Source organism: Styela clava, chromosome 3 (genome assembly GCF_964204865.1).
Source record: "Styela clava chromosome 3, kaStyClav1.hap1.2, whole genome shotgun sequence".
NCBI lineage: Eukaryota > Metazoa > Chordata > Ascidiacea > Stolidobranchia > Styelidae > Styela > Styela clava.
The window spans coordinates 23,731,657-23,746,928 of NC_135252.1; the positions used below are offsets into that span (position 1 = coordinate 23,731,657).

The following is a 15,272-nucleotide window of genomic DNA, read 5'->3' on the forward strand; positions in this document are numbered from 1 at the left end:
AAACAAGATTAAACGCTGCGAGCAGGGTAAGAACCTGCGCGGGAATATCCCGCTGGATTTCTAGTCCAACGACCTAATCACTCGGTCATCACAGCTTCTCCGCTAGTAACTTGTGGTTCACAGACTTTGTCTCTTTAGTAATAATTTGAAAAATAGATAAGCATAATTTTAAAAAATACATAAGCAACGTATATTGATGGGAAAGATGTATTAATTAGAATTTAAAATGTATTCTTGATTAGAAGTCCAGTGCGCTATCTATTGCTCCACGAAGTCTCGTAACTTTAATTAGAAAACAGAACATTTTCCATATTTCGTACCATGAATTATTATCAAACTCTTGAATATATTATGAGCTGCATTGGCCGGGAATCGAACCCGGGCCTCCCGCGTGGCAGGCGAGAATTCTACCACTGAACCACCAATGCTCGTTCGCGGTAGGTTATCTTTTCACTCTCGACTGCATTTTAATGTTTTTACCTTAAATAAAACAAAATTAAACCCTGCGAGCAGGACTCGAACCTCCGTGAGAATATCCCGCTGGATTTCAAGTCCAACGCCTTAAGAACTCGGCCATCACAGTTACTACGTTAGCGATTTGTGGTTCAATGTTCATATGTTTACAAAATCAAACGCTGCGAGCAGGGTTCGAACCTGCGCGGGAATATCCCATTGGATTTCAAGTCCAACGCCTCAACCACTCGGCCATCACAGCTTCTACTTTAGTAACTTTTGGTATACAGATTTTATCTCTTTGGTAAAATTTAAAAAATACATAAGCAACGGATATTAGCGGGAAATATGTATTAATTAGAAATTAAAATGTATTCGCATAAATGAACACCATCTTCGCCGTGACTCGAACCCGGAACCTCTGGATTAGAAGTCCAGCGCGCTATCCATTGGGCCACGAAGACTCGCAAGGTTTAATCGAATCCCGATCTCCCGCGTGGCAGGCGAGAAATCTACCACTGAAATCCCAATGCTCGTTGCGCAATAGGTTATCTTTTCACTCTCGATTGCATTTTGATGTTCATATGTTAATAAAACAAGATTAAACACTGCGAGCAGGGTACGAACCTGCGCGGGAATATCCCATTGGATTTCAAGTCCAACGCCTTAATCACTTGGGCGTTGTCCAAAACGAATCGAATATTCGAATGTATTCGAATATCAAAGTATTCGAATACCTTTTCGGCTGATTTTCGAATAATTCCGAATAGTAGCCACTTTTCGCCGTAAACGTGGTGTTTCGTTTTACGGGAATCTTCAAACGACTTTTTACGCTGTCTCACGTATTGTAATGACGATGTCGGCAGAATAGAATCGGCACTTTGATTGTTTATATTATGTGCGACCGTACGTCGCATAGTGTTGCGACACATTTGCACGTTTGCGTGGGTGTACATTGCCGACATTCGTCTACGAGGCTTTTAATATACAAATTCAATCCATTACGTCGAAAAATTGACACTTACCGTATTTCCCGGGTAATCAGTTGCTGGGTCTTAGGGTCTGCCAATCATGATATTTAATCGCAGGCCGGTTATCGTTACTTTAAAGAGAAACACGCCATCGAGATAAAGTGATTTGTGACCCTTTCGTTTTGCCGATTCAGCAGAACACGACAGGGACAAGAAAACACAGCTGTGAAATAACCCGTGGACGTACAGTGTAGAACTTATCACATTCCAAAATTATTTCAACATTCGGGTTAATAGGTTGTCCAAAATGATTGCCGCTTTACAACCTAAATTTACCGCTCAATTGTTAAAAATAGTTAATTCTGTGAGTATGATTCTACCAAACTAACATGATCTGGTTCTAAACATATAAAATTATTAGCGCATAGCAGCATAACTGAACAACAGGGATGATTTTTTGTTGCGCAAAATAATCCAATCCATAACTTGTACCAGCATTTAAAATGCCATGCCGTATTAATTTAAGTTTGTTCAACGTAGCTCATGGTTGTATCGACAATCTGTAGACTTAAAATGTGTGGTAAACTGACCGATATTATAAAATATTTATTCCTATTTTCATATTGATAAAATAATGAAAGTATTGATACCAAATACCACGGGTATTTGTGGACATGAAATCCGTGGTAAACTGCCCAATTATAATTAATTTCGGATTCGTATTTACAAAATAATAAAACTATTATAATTCCAAAATGCAACGGCGATCTGTGGCCTTAAAATGTGTGGTAAACTGCCCGATTTACCAACATTTGAATTATGATAATAGAATTAAATTAACACAGTAAGGCATTTAAAATAGTGGTATCGGTCATGGATTCGAATATTTTGCGCAGCACAAAATCATCCTAGTAAAAAGTCCATACTTTTAAATACAAAAAAATGGCAACCATTATCCAAATTAGTTCCCAAAAAGCGGGATAAAGTATAAATTCTTTTTCCGATTTGTGACATTTTTTCGTAAGTACGAAAATAAGAATCAAAAACTAATTATATTCGGCACAATATCACGGCAATCTGCGGACATAAATTGTGTGGCAAACTCGCGATTAATATTAGTTTTTGATTCCTATTTTCGTATTTACAAAATACAACGGCGATCTGTGGACTTAGAATGTGTGGTAAACTACCCGATTATAAATAGCTTTTGATTCCTATTTTCATATTTATGAAATAATAAAAAGTATTATTACTCAAACATACAACGGCGATCTGCGGACTCAAAATGTGTGGTAAAGTTCCGAATATAACTAATTTTTAATTTATATTTTTGTACTCACGAAAAAAGTGTCACGAGTCGGAAAAATAACTCGTACTTTATCCCGCTTTTTGGCAAATAATTTGGATAATGGTTGGTATTTGAAAGTATGGGTGTTTTACTAAAATGATTTTGAGTTGCGCAAATATTCAAATTCATCATCGATACCACTATTGCGGTATTAATTTAATTCTGTTAACATGACTCATGGTATATAAAATATATACTGCAATAATCTGCAAATATGAAATGCCTGGTAATATAGCTAGGTTGTAACTTGTAGATAGCAGTTATTTCATTGCTTATTGTATGGAAATTCCTACATACATTTAGATAAGCTTCATTTAGTGGATTTTACTTTCGAAGTATTCGAAATTTCATATTCGAAAAAAATAATTTCGAATGTATTCGAAATAGTAAACTATTCGGTATTGGCCACCCCTGTCGGCCATCACAGATTCTACTTTAGTAACTTTTGGTATACAGATTTTATCTCTTTAGTAAAATTTAGAAAATACATAAGCAACGGATATTGACGGGAAAGATGTAATAATTAGAATTTAAAATGTATTCGCATAAATGAACACCATCTTCGCCGGGACTCGAACGCGGAACCTCTGGATTAAAAGTCCAGCGCGCTATCCATTGCGCTACGAAGACTCGCAAGGTTTAATCGAATCCCGATCTCCCGCGTGGCAGGCGAGAAATCTACCACTGAAACACCATTGCTCGTTGCGCAATAGGTTATCTTTTCACTCTCGATTGCATTTTGATGTTAATATATTAATAAAACAAGATTAAACGCTGCGAGCAGGGTAAGAACCTGCGCGGGAATATCCCGCTGGATTTCTAGTCCAACGCCCTAATCACTCGGTCATCACAGCTTCTCCGCTAGTAACTTGTGGTTCACAGACTTTGTCTCTTTAGTAATAATTTGAAAAATAGACAAGCATAATTTTAAAAAATACATAAGCAACGGATATTGATGGGAAAGATGTATTAATTAGAATTTAAAATGTATTCTGGATAAGAAGTCCAGTGCGCTATCCATTGCGCCACGAAGTCTCGCAACTTTTAATAGAAAACAGATCTTTTTCCATATTTCGTACCATGAATTATTATCAAATTCTTGAAAATATTATGAGCTGCATTGGCCGGGAATCGAACCCGGGCCTCCCGCGTGGCAGGCGAGAATTCTACCACTGAACCACCAATGCTCGTTTGCGGTAGGTTATCTTTTCACTCTCGACTGCATTTTAATGTTTTTACCTTAAATAAAACAAAATTAAACTCTGCGAGCAGGGCTCGAACCTCCGTGAGAATATCCCGCTGGATTTCAAGTCCAACGCCTTAAGAACTCGGCTATCACAGTTACTACGTTAGTGATTTGTGGTTCAATGATCATATGTTTACAAAATTAAACGCTGCGAGCAGGGTTCGAAACTGCGCGGGAATATCCCATTGGATTTCAAGTCCAACGCCTTAACCACTCGGCCATCACAGCTTCTACTTTAGTAACTTTTGGTAAACAGATTTTATCTCTTTAGTAAAATTTAAAAAATACATAAGCAACGGATATTGACGGGAAAGATGTAATAATTAGAATTTAAAATGTATTCGCATAAATGAACACCATCTTCGCCGGGACTCAAACCCGGAACCTCTGGATTAGAAGTCCAGCGCGCTATCCATTGCGCCACGAAGACTCGCAAGGTTTAATCGAATCCCGATCTCCCGCGTGGCAGGCGAGAAATCTACCACTGAAACACCAATGCTCGTTGCGCAATAGGTTATCTTTTCACTCTCGATTGCATTTTGATGTTCATATGTTAATAAAACAAGATTAAACGCTGCGAGCAGGGTACGAACCTGCGCGGGAATATCCCATTGGATTTCAAGTCCAACGCCTTAACCACTCGGCCATCACAGCTTCTACTTTAGTAACTTTTGGTATACAGATTTTATCTCTTTAGTAAAATTTAAAAAATACATAAGCAACGGATATTGACCGGAAAGATGTAATAATTAGAAATTAAAATGTATTCGCATAAATGAACACCACCTTCCCCGGGACTCGAACCCGGAACCTCTGGATTAAAAGTCCAGCGCGCTATCCATTGCGCCACAAAGACTCGCTAGGTTTAATCGAATCCCGATCTCCCGCGTGGCAGGCGAGAAATCTACCACTGAAACACCATTGCTCGTTGCGCAATAGGTTATCTTTTCACTCTCGATTGCATTTTGATGTTCATATATTAATAAAACAAGATTAAACGCTGCGAGCAGGGTAAGAACCTGCGCGGGAATATCCCGCTGGATTTCTAGTCCAACGCCCTAATCACTCGGTCATCACAGCTTCTCCGCTAGTAACTTGTGGTTCATAGACTTTGTCTTTTTAGTAATAATTTGAAAAATAAATAAGCATAATTTTAAAAAATACATAAGCAACGGATATTGATGGGAAAGATGTATTAATTAGAATTTAAAATGTATTCTTGATTAGAAGTCCAGTGCGCTATCCATTGCTCCACGAAGTCTCGCAACTTTTATTAGAAAACAGAACATTTTCCATATTTCGTACCATGAATTATTATCAAATTCTAGAATATATTATGAGTTGCATTGGCCGGGAATCAAACCCGGGCCTCCCGCGTGGCAGGCGAGAATTCTACCACTGAACCACCAATGCTCGTTCGCGGAAGGTTATCTTTTCACTCTCGACTGCATTTTAATGTTTTACCTTAAATAAAACAAAATTAAACCCTGCGAGCAGGGCTCGAACCTCCGTGAGAATATCCCGCTGGATTTCAAGTCCAACGCCTTAAGAACTCGGCCATCACAGTTACTACGTTAGTGATTTGTGGTTCAATGTTTATATGTTTAGAAAATTAAACGCTGCGAGCAGGGTTCGAACCTGCGCGGGAATATCCCATTGGATTTCAAGTCCAACGCCTTAACCACTCGGCCATCACAGCTTCTACTTCAGTAACTTTTGGTATACAGATTTTATCTCTTTAGTAAAATTTAAAAAATACATAAGCAACGGATATTGATGGGAAAGATGTCATAATTAGAATTTAAAATGTATTCGCATAAATGAACACAATCTTTGCCGGGACTCGAACCCGGAACCTCTGGATTAGAAGTCCAGCGCGCTATCCATTGCGCCACGAAGACTCGCAAGGTTTAATCAATTCCCGATCTCCCGCGTGGCAGGCGAGGAATCTACCACTTAAACACCAATGCTCGTTGCGCAATAGGTTATCTTTTCACTCTCGATTGCATTTTGATGTTCATATGTTAATAAAACAAGATTAAACGCTGCGAGCAGGGTACGAACCTGCGCGGGAATATCCCATTGGATTTCAAGTCCAACGCCTTAATCACTCGGTCATTACAGCTTCTCCGCTAGTAACTTGTGGTTCACAGACTTTGTCTCTTTAGTAATAATTTAAAAAATAGATAAGCATAAATTTAAAAAATACATAAGCAACGGATATTGATGGGAAAGATGTATTATTTAGAATTTAAAATGTATTCTGGATTAGAAGTCCAGTGCGCTATCCATTGCGCCACGAAGTCTCGCAACTTTTAATAGAAAACAGATCTTCTTCCATATTTCGTACCATGAATTATTATCAAATTTTTTGAAAATATTATGAGCTGCATTGGCCGGGAATCGAACCCGGGCCTCCCGCGTGGCAGGCGAGAATTCTACCACTGAACCACCAATGCTCGTTTGCGGTAGGTTATCTTTTCACTCTCGACTGCATTTTAATGTTTTTACCTTAAATAAAACAAAATTAAACCCTGCGAGCAGGGCTCGAACCTCCGTGAGAATATCCCGCTGGATTTCAAGTCCAACGCCTTAAGAACTCGGCCATCACAGTTACTACGTTAGTGATTTGTGGTTCAATGTTCATATGTTTACAAAATTGAACGCTGCGACAAGGGTTCGAACCTGCGCGGGAATATCCCATTGGGTTTCAAGTCCAACGCCTTAACCACTCGGCCATCACAGCATCTACTTTAGTAACTTTTGGTATACAGATTTTATCTCTTTAGTAAAATTTAAAAAATACATAAGCAACGGATATTGACGGGAAAGATGTATTAATTAGAATTTAAAATGTATTCGCATAAATGAACACCATCTTCGCCGGGACTCGAACCAGGAACCTCTGGATTAGAAGTCCAGCGCGCTATCCATTGCGCCACGAAGACTCGCAAGGTTTAATCGAATCCCGATCTCCCGCGTGGCAGGCAAGGAATCTACCACTGAAACACCAATGCTCGTTGCGCAATAGGTTATCTTTTCACTCTCGATTGCATTTTGATGTTCATATGTTAATAAAACAAGATTAAACGCTGCGAGCAGGGTACGAACCTGCGCGAGAATATCCCATTGGATTTCAAGTCCAACGCCTTAACCACTCGGCCATCACAGATTCTACTTTAGTAACTTTTGGTATACAGGTTTTATCTCTTTAGTAAAATTTAAAAAATACATAAGCAACGGATATTTACGGGAAAGATGTAATAATTAGAATTTAAAATGTATTCGCATAAATGAACACCATCTTCGCCGGGACTCGAACCCGGAACCTCTGGATTAGAAGTCCAGCGCGCTATCCATTGCGCCACGAAGACTCGCAAGGTATAATCAATTCCCGATCTCCCGCGTGGCAGGCGAGGAATCTACCACTGAAACACCAATGCTCGTTGCGCAATAGGTTATCTTTTCACTCTCGATTGCATTTTGATGTTCATATGTTAATAAAACAAGATTAAACGCTGCGAGCAGGGTACGAACCTGCGCGGGAATATCCCATTGGATTTCAAGTCCAACGCCTTAATCACTCGGTCATCACAGCTTCTCCGCTAGTAACTTGTGGTTCACAGACTTTGTCTCTTTAGTAAAAATTTAAAAAATAGATAAGCATAAATTTAAAAAATACATAAGCAACGGATATTGATGGGAAAGATGTATAATTAGAATTTAAAATGTATTCTGGATTAGAAGTCCAGTGCGCTATCCATTGCACCACGAAGTCTCGCAACTTTTAATAGAAAACAGATCTTCTTCCATATTTCGTACCATGAATTATTATCAAATTTTTTGAAAATATTATGAGCTGCATTAGCCGGGAATCGAACCCGGGCCTCCCGCGTGGCAGGCGAGAATTCTACCACTGAACCACCAATGCTCGTTCGCGGTAGGTTATCTTTTCACTCTCGACTGCATTTTAATGTTTTTACCTTAAATAAAACAAAATTAAACCCTGCGAGCAGGGCTCGAACCTCCGTGAGAATATCCTGCTGGATTTCAAGTCCAACGCCTTAAGAACTCGACCATCACAGTTACTACGTTAGTGATTTGTGGTTCAATGTTCATATGTTTACAAAATTAAACGCTGCGAGCAGGGTTCGAACCTGCGCGGGAATATCCCATTGGATTTCAAGTCCAACGCCTTAACCACTCGCCATCACAGCATCTACTTTAGTAACTTTTGGTATACAGATTTTATCTCTTTAGTAAAATTTAAAAAATACATAAGCAACGGATATTGACGGGAAAGATGTAATAATTAGAATTTAAAATGTATTCGCATAAATGAACACCATCTTCGCCGGGACTCGAACCCGGAACCTCTGGATTAAAAGTCCAGCGCGCTATCCATTGCGCCACGAAGACTCGCAAGGTTTAATCGAATCCCGATCTCCCGAGTGGCAGGCGAGAAATCTACCACAGAAACACCATTGCTCGTTGCGCAATAGGTTATCTTTTCACTCTCGATTGCATTTTGATGTTAATATATTAATAAAACAAGATTAAACGCTGCGAGCAGGGTAAGAACCTGCGCGGGAATATCCCGCTGGATTTCTAGTCCAACGACCTAATCACTCGGTCATCACAGCTTCTCCGCTAGTAACTTGTGGTTCACAGACTTTGTCTCTTTAGTAATAATTTGAAAAATAGATAAGCATAATTTTAAAAAATACATAAGCAACGTATATTGATGGGAAAGATGTATTAATTAGAATTTAAAATGTATTCTTGATTAGAAGTCCAGTGCGCTATCTATTGCTCCACGAAGTCTAGTAACTTTTATTAGAAAACAGAACATTTTCCATATTTCGTACCATGAATTATTATCAAACTCTTGAATATATTATGAGCTGCATTGGCCGGGAATCGAACCCGGGCCTCCCGCGTGGCAGGCGAGAATTCTACCACTGAACCACCAATGCTCGTTCGCGGTAGGTTATCTTTTCACTCTCGACTGCATTTTAATGTTTTTACCTTAAATAAAACAAAATTAAACCCTGCGAGCAGGACTCGAACCTCCGTGAGAATATCCCGCTGGATTTCAAGTCCAACGCCTTAAGAACTCGGCCATCACAGTTACTACGTTAGCGATTTGTGGTTCAATGTTCATATGTTTACAAAATCAAACGCTGCGAGCAGGGTTCGAACCTGCGCGGGAATATCCCATTGGATTTCAAGTCCAACGCCTCAACCACTCGGCCATCACAGCTTCTACTTTAGTAACTTTTGGTATACAGATTTTATCTCTTTGGTAAAATTTAAAAAATACATAAGCAACGGATATTAGCGGGAAATATGTATTAATTAGAAATTAAAATGTATTCGCATAAATGAACACCATCTTCGCCGTGACTCGAACCCGGAACCTCTGGATTAGAAGTCCAGCGCGCTATCCATTGGGCCACGAAGACTCGCAAGGTTTAATCGAATCCCGATCTCCCGCGTGGCAGGCGAGAAATCTACCACTGAAATCCCAATGCTCGTTGCGCAATAGGTTATCTCTTCACTCTCGATTGCATTTTGATGTTCATATGTTAATAAAACAAGATTAAACGCTGCGAGCAGGGTACGAACCTGCGCGGGAATATCCCATTGGATTTCAAGTCCAACGCCTTAATCACTTGGGCGTTGTCCAAAACGAATCGAATATTCGAATGTATTCGAATATCAAAGTATCCGAATACCTTTTCGGCTGATTTTCGAATAATTCCGAATAGTAGCCACTTTTCGCCGTAAACGTGGTGTTTCGTTTTACGGGAATCTTCAAACGACTTTTTACGCTGTCTCACGTATTGTAATGACGATGTCGGCAGAATAGAATCGGCACTTTGATTGTTTATATTATGTGCGACCGTACGTCGCATAGTGTTGCGACACATTTGCACGTTTGCGTGGGTGTACATTGCCGACATTCGTCTACGAGGCTTTTAATATACAAATTCAATCCATTACGTCGAAAAATTGACACTTACTGTATTTCCCGGGTAATCAGTTGCTGGGTCTTAGGGTCTGCCAATCATGATATTTAATCGCAGGCCGGTTATCGTTACTTTAAAGAGAAACACGCCATCGAGATAAAGTGATTTGTGACCCTTTCGTTTTGCCGATTCAGCAGAACACGACAGGGACAAGAAAACACAGCTGTGAAATAACCCGTGAACGTACAGTGTAGTACTTATCACATTCCAAAATTATTTCAACATTCGGGTTAATAGGTTGTCCAAAATGATTGCCGCTTTACAACCTAAATTTACCGCTCAATTGTTAAAAATAGTTAATTCTGTGAGTATGATTCTACCAAACTAACATGATCTGGTTCTAAACATATAAAATTATTAGCGCATAGCAGCATAACTGAACAACAGGGATGATTTTTTGTTGCGCAAAATAATCCAATCCATAACTTGTACCAGCATTTAAAATGCCATGCCGTATTAATTTAAGTTTGTTCAACGTAGCTCATGGTTGTATCGACAATCTGTAGACTTAAAATGTGTGGTAAACTGACCGATATTATAAAATATTTATTCCTATTTTCATATTGATAAAATAATGAAAGTATTGATACCAAATACCACGGGTATTTGTGGACATGAAATCCGTGGTAAACTGCACAATTATAATTAATTTCGGATTCGTATTTACAAAATAATAAAACTATTATAATTCCAAAATGCAACGGCGATCTGTGGCCTTAAAATGTGTGGTAAACTGCCCGATTCACCAACATTTGAATTATGATAATAGAATTAAATTAACACAGTAAGGCATTTAAAATAGTGGTATCGGTCATGGATTCGAATATTTTGCGCAGCACAAAATCATCCTAGTAAAAAGTCCATACTTTTAAATACAAAAAAATGGCAACCATTATCCAAATTAGTTCCCAAAAAGCGGGATAAAGTATAAATTCTTTTTCCGATTTGTGACATTTTTTCGTAAGTACGAAAATAAGAATCAAAAACTAATTATATTCGGCACAATATCACGGCAATCTGCGGACATAAATTGTGTGGCAAACTCGCGATTAATATTAGTTTTTGATTCCTATTTTCGTATTTACAAAATACAACGGCGATCTGTGGACTTAGAATGTGTGGTAAACTACCCGATTATAAATAGCTTTTGATTCCTATTTTCATATTTATGAAATAATAAAAAGTATTATTACTCAAACATACAACGGCGATCTGCGGACTCAAAATGTGTGGTAAAGTTCCGAATATAACTAATTTTTAATTTATATTTTTGTACTCACGAAAAAAGTGTCACGAGTCGGAAAAATAACTCGTACTTTATCCCGCTTTTTGGCAAATAATTTGGATAATGGTTGGTATTTGAAAGTATGGGTGTTTTACTAAAATGATTTTGAGTTGCGCAAATATTCAAATTCATCATCGATACCACTATTGCGGTATTAATTTAATTCTGTTAACATGACTCATGGTATATAAAATATATACTGCAATAATCTGCAAATATGAAATGCCTGGTAATATAGCTAGGTTGTAACTTGTAGATAGCAGTTATTTCATTGCTTATTGTATGGAAATTCCTACATACATTTAGATAAGCTTCATTTAGTGGATTTTACTTTCGAAGTATTCGAAATTTCATATTCGAAAAAAATAATTTCGAATGTATTCGAAATAGTAAACTATTCGGTATTGGCCACCCCTGTCGGCCATCACAGATTCTACTTTAGTAACTTTTGGTATACAGATTTTATCTCTTTAGTAAAATTTAGAAAATACATAAGCAACGGATATTGACGGGAAAGATGTAATAATTAGAATTTAAAATGTATTCGCATAAATGAACACCATCTTCGCCGGGACTCGAACGCAGAACCTCTGGATTAAAAGTCCAGCGCGCTATCCATTGCGCTACGAAGACTCGCAAGGTTTAATCGAATCCCGATCTCCCGCGTGGCAGGCGAGAAATCTACCGTTGAAACACCATTGCTCGTTGCGCAATAGGTTATCTTTTCACTCTCGATTGCATTTTGATGTTAATATATTAATAAAACAAGATTAAACGCTGCGAGCAGGGTAAGAACCTGCGCGGGAATATCCCGCTGGATTTCTAGTCCAACGCCCTAATCACTCGGTCATCACAGCTTCTCCGCTAGTAACTTGTGGTTCACAGACTTTGTCTCTTTAGTAATAATTTGAAAAATAGACAAGCATAATTTTAAAAAATACATAAGCAACGGATATTGATGGGAAAGATGTATTAATTAGAATTTAAAATGTATTCTGGATAAGAAGTCCAGTGCGCTATCCATTGCGCCACGAAGTCTCGCAACTTTTAATAGAAAACAGATCTTTTTCCATATTTCGTACCATGAATTATTATCAAATTCTTGAAAATATTATGAGCTGCATTGGCCGGGAATCGAACCCGGGCCTCCCGCGTGGCAGGCGAGAATTCTACCACTGAACCACCAATGCTCGTTTGCGGTAGGTTATCTTTTCACTCTCGACTGCATTTTAATGTTTTTACCTTAAATAAAACAAAATTAAACTCTGCGAGCAGGGCTCGAACCTCCGTGAGAATATCCCGCTGGATTTCAAGTCCAACGCCTTAAGAACTCGGCTATCACAGTTACTACGTTAGTGATTTGTGGTTCAATGATCATATGTTTACAAAATTAAACGCTGCGAGCAGGGTTCGAACCTGCGCGGGAATATCCCATTGGATTTCAAGTCCAACGCCTTAACCACTCGGCCATCACAGCTTGTATTCGTGGTAAACTGCCCAATTATAATTAATTTCGGATTCGTATTTACAAAATAATAAAACTATTATAATTCCAAAATGCAACGGCGATCTGTGGCCTTAAAATGTGTGGTAAACTGCCCGATTTACCAACATTTGAATTATGATAATAGAATTAAATTAACACAGTAAGGCATTTAAAATAGTGGTATCGGTCATGGATTCGAATATTTTGCGCAGCACAAAATCATCCTAGTAAAAAGTCCATACTTTTAAATACAAAAAAATGGCAACCATTATCCAAATTAGTTCCCAAAAAGCGGGATAAAGTATAAATTTTTTTTCCGATTTGTGACATTTTTTCGTAAGTACGAAAATAAGAATCAAAAACTAATTATATTCGGCACAATATCACGGCAATCTGCGGACATAAATTGTGTGGCAAACTCGCGATTAATATTAGTTTTTGATTCCTATTTTCGTATTTACAAAATACAACGGCGATCTGTGGACTTAGAATGTGTGGTAAACTACCCGATTATAAATAGCTTTTGATTCCTATTTTCATATTTATGAAATAATAAAAAGTATTATTACTCAAACATACAACGGCGATCTGCGGACTCAAAATGTGTGGTAAAGTTCCGAATATAACTAATTTTTAATTTATATTTTTGTACTCACGAAAAAAGTGTCACGAGTCGGAAAAATAACTCGTACTTTATCCCGCTTTTTGGCAAATAATTTGGATAATGGTTGGTATTTGAAAGTATGGGTGTTTTACTAAAATGATTTTGAGTTGCGCAAATATTCAAATTCATCATCGATACCACTATTGCGGTATTAATTTAATTCTGTTAACATGACTCATGGTATATAAAATATATACTGCAATAATCTGCAAATATGAAATGCCTGGTAATATAGCTAGGTTGTAACTTGTAGATAGCAGTTATTTCATTGCTTATTGTATGGAAATTCCTACATACATTTAGATAAGCTTCATTTAGTGGATTTTACTTTCGAAGTATTCGAAATTTCATATTCGAAAAAAATAATTTCGAATGTATTCGAAATAGTAAACTATTCGGTATTGGCCACCCCTGTCGGCCATCACAGATTCTACTTTAGTAACTTTTGGTATACAGATTTTATCTCTTTAGTAAAATTTAGAAAATACATAAGCAACGGATATTGACGGGAAAGATGTAATAATTAGAATTTAAAATGTATTCGCATAAATGAACACCATCTTCGCCGGGACTCGAACGCAGAACCTCTGGATTAAAAGTCCAGCGCGCTATCCATTGCGCTACGAAGACTCGCAAGGTTTAATCGAATCCCGATCTCCCGCGTGGCAGGCGAGAAATCTACCACTGAAACACCATTGCTCGTTGCGCAATAGGTTATCTTTTCACTCTCGATTGCATTTTGATGTTAATATATTAATAAAACAAGATTAAACGCTGAGAGCAGGGTAAGAACCTGCGCGGGAATATCCCGCTGGATTTCTAGTCCAACGCCCTAATCACTCGGTCATCACAGCTTCTCCGCTAGTAACTTGTGGTTCACAGACTTTGTCTCTTTAGTAATAATTTGAAAAATAGACAAGCATAATTTTAAAAAATACATAAGCAACGGATATTGATGGGAAAGATGTATTAATTAGAATTTAAAATGTATTCTGGATAAGAAGTCCAGTGCGCTATCCATTGCGCCACGAAGTCTCGCAACTTTTAATAGAAAACAGATCTTTTTCCATATTTCGTACCATGAATTATTATCAAATTCTTGAAAATATTATGAGCTGCATTGGCCGGGAATCGAACCCGGGCCTCCCGCGTGGCAGGCGAGAATTCTACCACTGAACCACCAATGCTCGTTTGCGGTAGGTTATCTTTTCACTCTCGACTGCATTTTAATGTTTTTACCTTAAATAAAACAAAATTAAACTCTGCGAGCAGGGCTCGAACCTCCGTGAGAATATCCCGCTGGATTTCAAGTCCAACGCCTTAAGAACTCGGCTATCACAGTTACTACGTTAGTGATTTGTGGTTCAATGATCATATGTTTACAAAATTAAACGCTGCGAGCAGGGTTCGAACCTGCGCGGGAATATCCCATTGGATTTCAAGTCCAACGCCTTAACCACTCGGCCATCACAGCTTCTACTTTAGTAACTTTTGGTAAACAGATTTTATCTCTTTAGTAAAATTTAAAAAATACATAAGCAACGGATATTGACGGGAAAGATGTAATAATTAGAATTTAAAATGTATTCGCATAAATGAACACCATCTTCGCCGGGACTCGAACCCGGAACCTCTGGATTAAAAGTCAAGCGCGCTATCCATTGCGCCACGAAGACTCGCAAGGTTTAATCGAATCCCGATCTCCCGCGTGGCTGGCGAGAAATTTACCACTGAAACACCATTGCTCGTTGCGCAATAGGTTATCTTTTCACTCTCGATTGCATTTT

At 38.3% G+C, this 15,272-nt stretch overlaps 20 non-coding genes across 20 annotated transcripts; all 20 read right to left on the bottom strand.

Annotated features, from left to right (window-relative positions):
* Positions 1 to 357: 357 nt before the first annotated feature.
* Trnag-gcc (transfer RNA glycine (anticodon GCC)) lies at positions 358 to 428 on the bottom strand. Its single transcript has one exon. It is a non-coding gene; the product is annotated as a tRNA-Gly (tRNA).
* Positions 429 to 633: 205 nt separating this feature from the next.
* Trnas-uga (transfer RNA serine (anticodon UGA)) lies at positions 634 to 715 on the bottom strand. Its single transcript has one exon. It is a non-coding gene; the product is annotated as a tRNA-Ser (tRNA).
* Positions 716 to 3,888: 3,173 nt separating this feature from the next.
* Positions 3,889 to 3,959, bottom strand: Trnag-gcc (transfer RNA glycine (anticodon GCC)). Its single transcript has one exon. It is a non-coding gene; the product is annotated as a tRNA-Gly (tRNA).
* Positions 3,960 to 4,164: 205 nt separating this feature from the next.
* On the bottom strand, positions 4,165 to 4,246 carry Trnas-uga (transfer RNA serine (anticodon UGA)). The gene has a single exon. It is a non-coding gene; the product is annotated as a tRNA-Ser (tRNA).
* Positions 4,247 to 4,375: 129 nt separating this feature from the next.
* Positions 4,376 to 4,448, bottom strand: Trnar-ucu (transfer RNA arginine (anticodon UCU)). The gene has a single exon. It is a non-coding gene; the product is annotated as a tRNA-Arg (tRNA).
* A 142-nt stretch (positions 4,449 to 4,590) lies between these two features.
* Positions 4,591 to 4,672, bottom strand: Trnas-uga (transfer RNA serine (anticodon UGA)). The gene has a single exon. It is a non-coding gene; the product is annotated as a tRNA-Ser (tRNA).
* A 688-nt stretch (positions 4,673 to 5,360) lies between these two features.
* Positions 5,361 to 5,431, bottom strand: Trnag-gcc (transfer RNA glycine (anticodon GCC)). Its single transcript has one exon. It is a non-coding gene; the product is annotated as a tRNA-Gly (tRNA).
* Positions 5,432 to 5,635: 204 nt separating this feature from the next.
* Positions 5,636 to 5,717, bottom strand: Trnas-uga (transfer RNA serine (anticodon UGA)). Its single transcript has one exon. It is a non-coding gene; the product is annotated as a tRNA-Ser (tRNA).
* Positions 5,718 to 5,846: 129 nt separating this feature from the next.
* Positions 5,847 to 5,919, bottom strand: Trnar-ucu (transfer RNA arginine (anticodon UCU)). Its single transcript has one exon. It is a non-coding gene; the product is annotated as a tRNA-Arg (tRNA).
* A 487-nt stretch (positions 5,920 to 6,406) lies between these two features.
* On the bottom strand, positions 6,407 to 6,477 carry Trnag-gcc (transfer RNA glycine (anticodon GCC)). Its single transcript has one exon. It is a non-coding gene; the product is annotated as a tRNA-Gly (tRNA).
* A 416-nt stretch (positions 6,478 to 6,893) lies between these two features.
* Trnar-ucu (transfer RNA arginine (anticodon UCU)) lies at positions 6,894 to 6,966 on the bottom strand. The gene has a single exon. It is a non-coding gene; the product is annotated as a tRNA-Arg (tRNA).
* Positions 6,967 to 7,319: 353 nt separating this feature from the next.
* On the bottom strand, positions 7,320 to 7,392 carry Trnar-ucu (transfer RNA arginine (anticodon UCU)). The gene has a single exon. It is a non-coding gene; the product is annotated as a tRNA-Arg (tRNA).
* A 486-nt stretch (positions 7,393 to 7,878) lies between these two features.
* On the bottom strand, positions 7,879 to 7,949 carry Trnag-gcc (transfer RNA glycine (anticodon GCC)). The gene has a single exon. It is a non-coding gene; the product is annotated as a tRNA-Gly (tRNA).
* Positions 7,950 to 8,364: 415 nt separating this feature from the next.
* Trnak-uuu (transfer RNA lysine (anticodon UUU)) lies at positions 8,365 to 8,437 on the bottom strand. The gene has a single exon. It is a non-coding gene; the product is annotated as a tRNA-Lys (tRNA).
* Positions 8,438 to 8,923: 486 nt separating this feature from the next.
* On the bottom strand, positions 8,924 to 8,994 carry Trnag-gcc (transfer RNA glycine (anticodon GCC)). Its single transcript has one exon. It is a non-coding gene; the product is annotated as a tRNA-Gly (tRNA).
* A 205-nt stretch (positions 8,995 to 9,199) lies between these two features.
* Positions 9,200 to 9,281, bottom strand: Trnas-uga (transfer RNA serine (anticodon UGA)). Its single transcript has one exon. It is a non-coding gene; the product is annotated as a tRNA-Ser (tRNA).
* Positions 9,282 to 12,454: 3,173 nt separating this feature from the next.
* Positions 12,455 to 12,525, bottom strand: Trnag-gcc (transfer RNA glycine (anticodon GCC)). The gene has a single exon. It is a non-coding gene; the product is annotated as a tRNA-Gly (tRNA).
* Positions 12,526 to 12,730: 205 nt separating this feature from the next.
* Positions 12,731 to 12,812, bottom strand: Trnas-uga (transfer RNA serine (anticodon UGA)). The gene has a single exon. It is a non-coding gene; the product is annotated as a tRNA-Ser (tRNA).
* Positions 12,813 to 14,601: 1,789 nt separating this feature from the next.
* Positions 14,602 to 14,672, bottom strand: Trnag-gcc (transfer RNA glycine (anticodon GCC)). Its single transcript has one exon. It is a non-coding gene; the product is annotated as a tRNA-Gly (tRNA).
* A 205-nt stretch (positions 14,673 to 14,877) lies between these two features.
* Trnas-uga (transfer RNA serine (anticodon UGA)) lies at positions 14,878 to 14,959 on the bottom strand. Its single transcript has one exon. It is a non-coding gene; the product is annotated as a tRNA-Ser (tRNA).
* Positions 14,960 to 15,272: the final 313 nt, after the last annotated feature.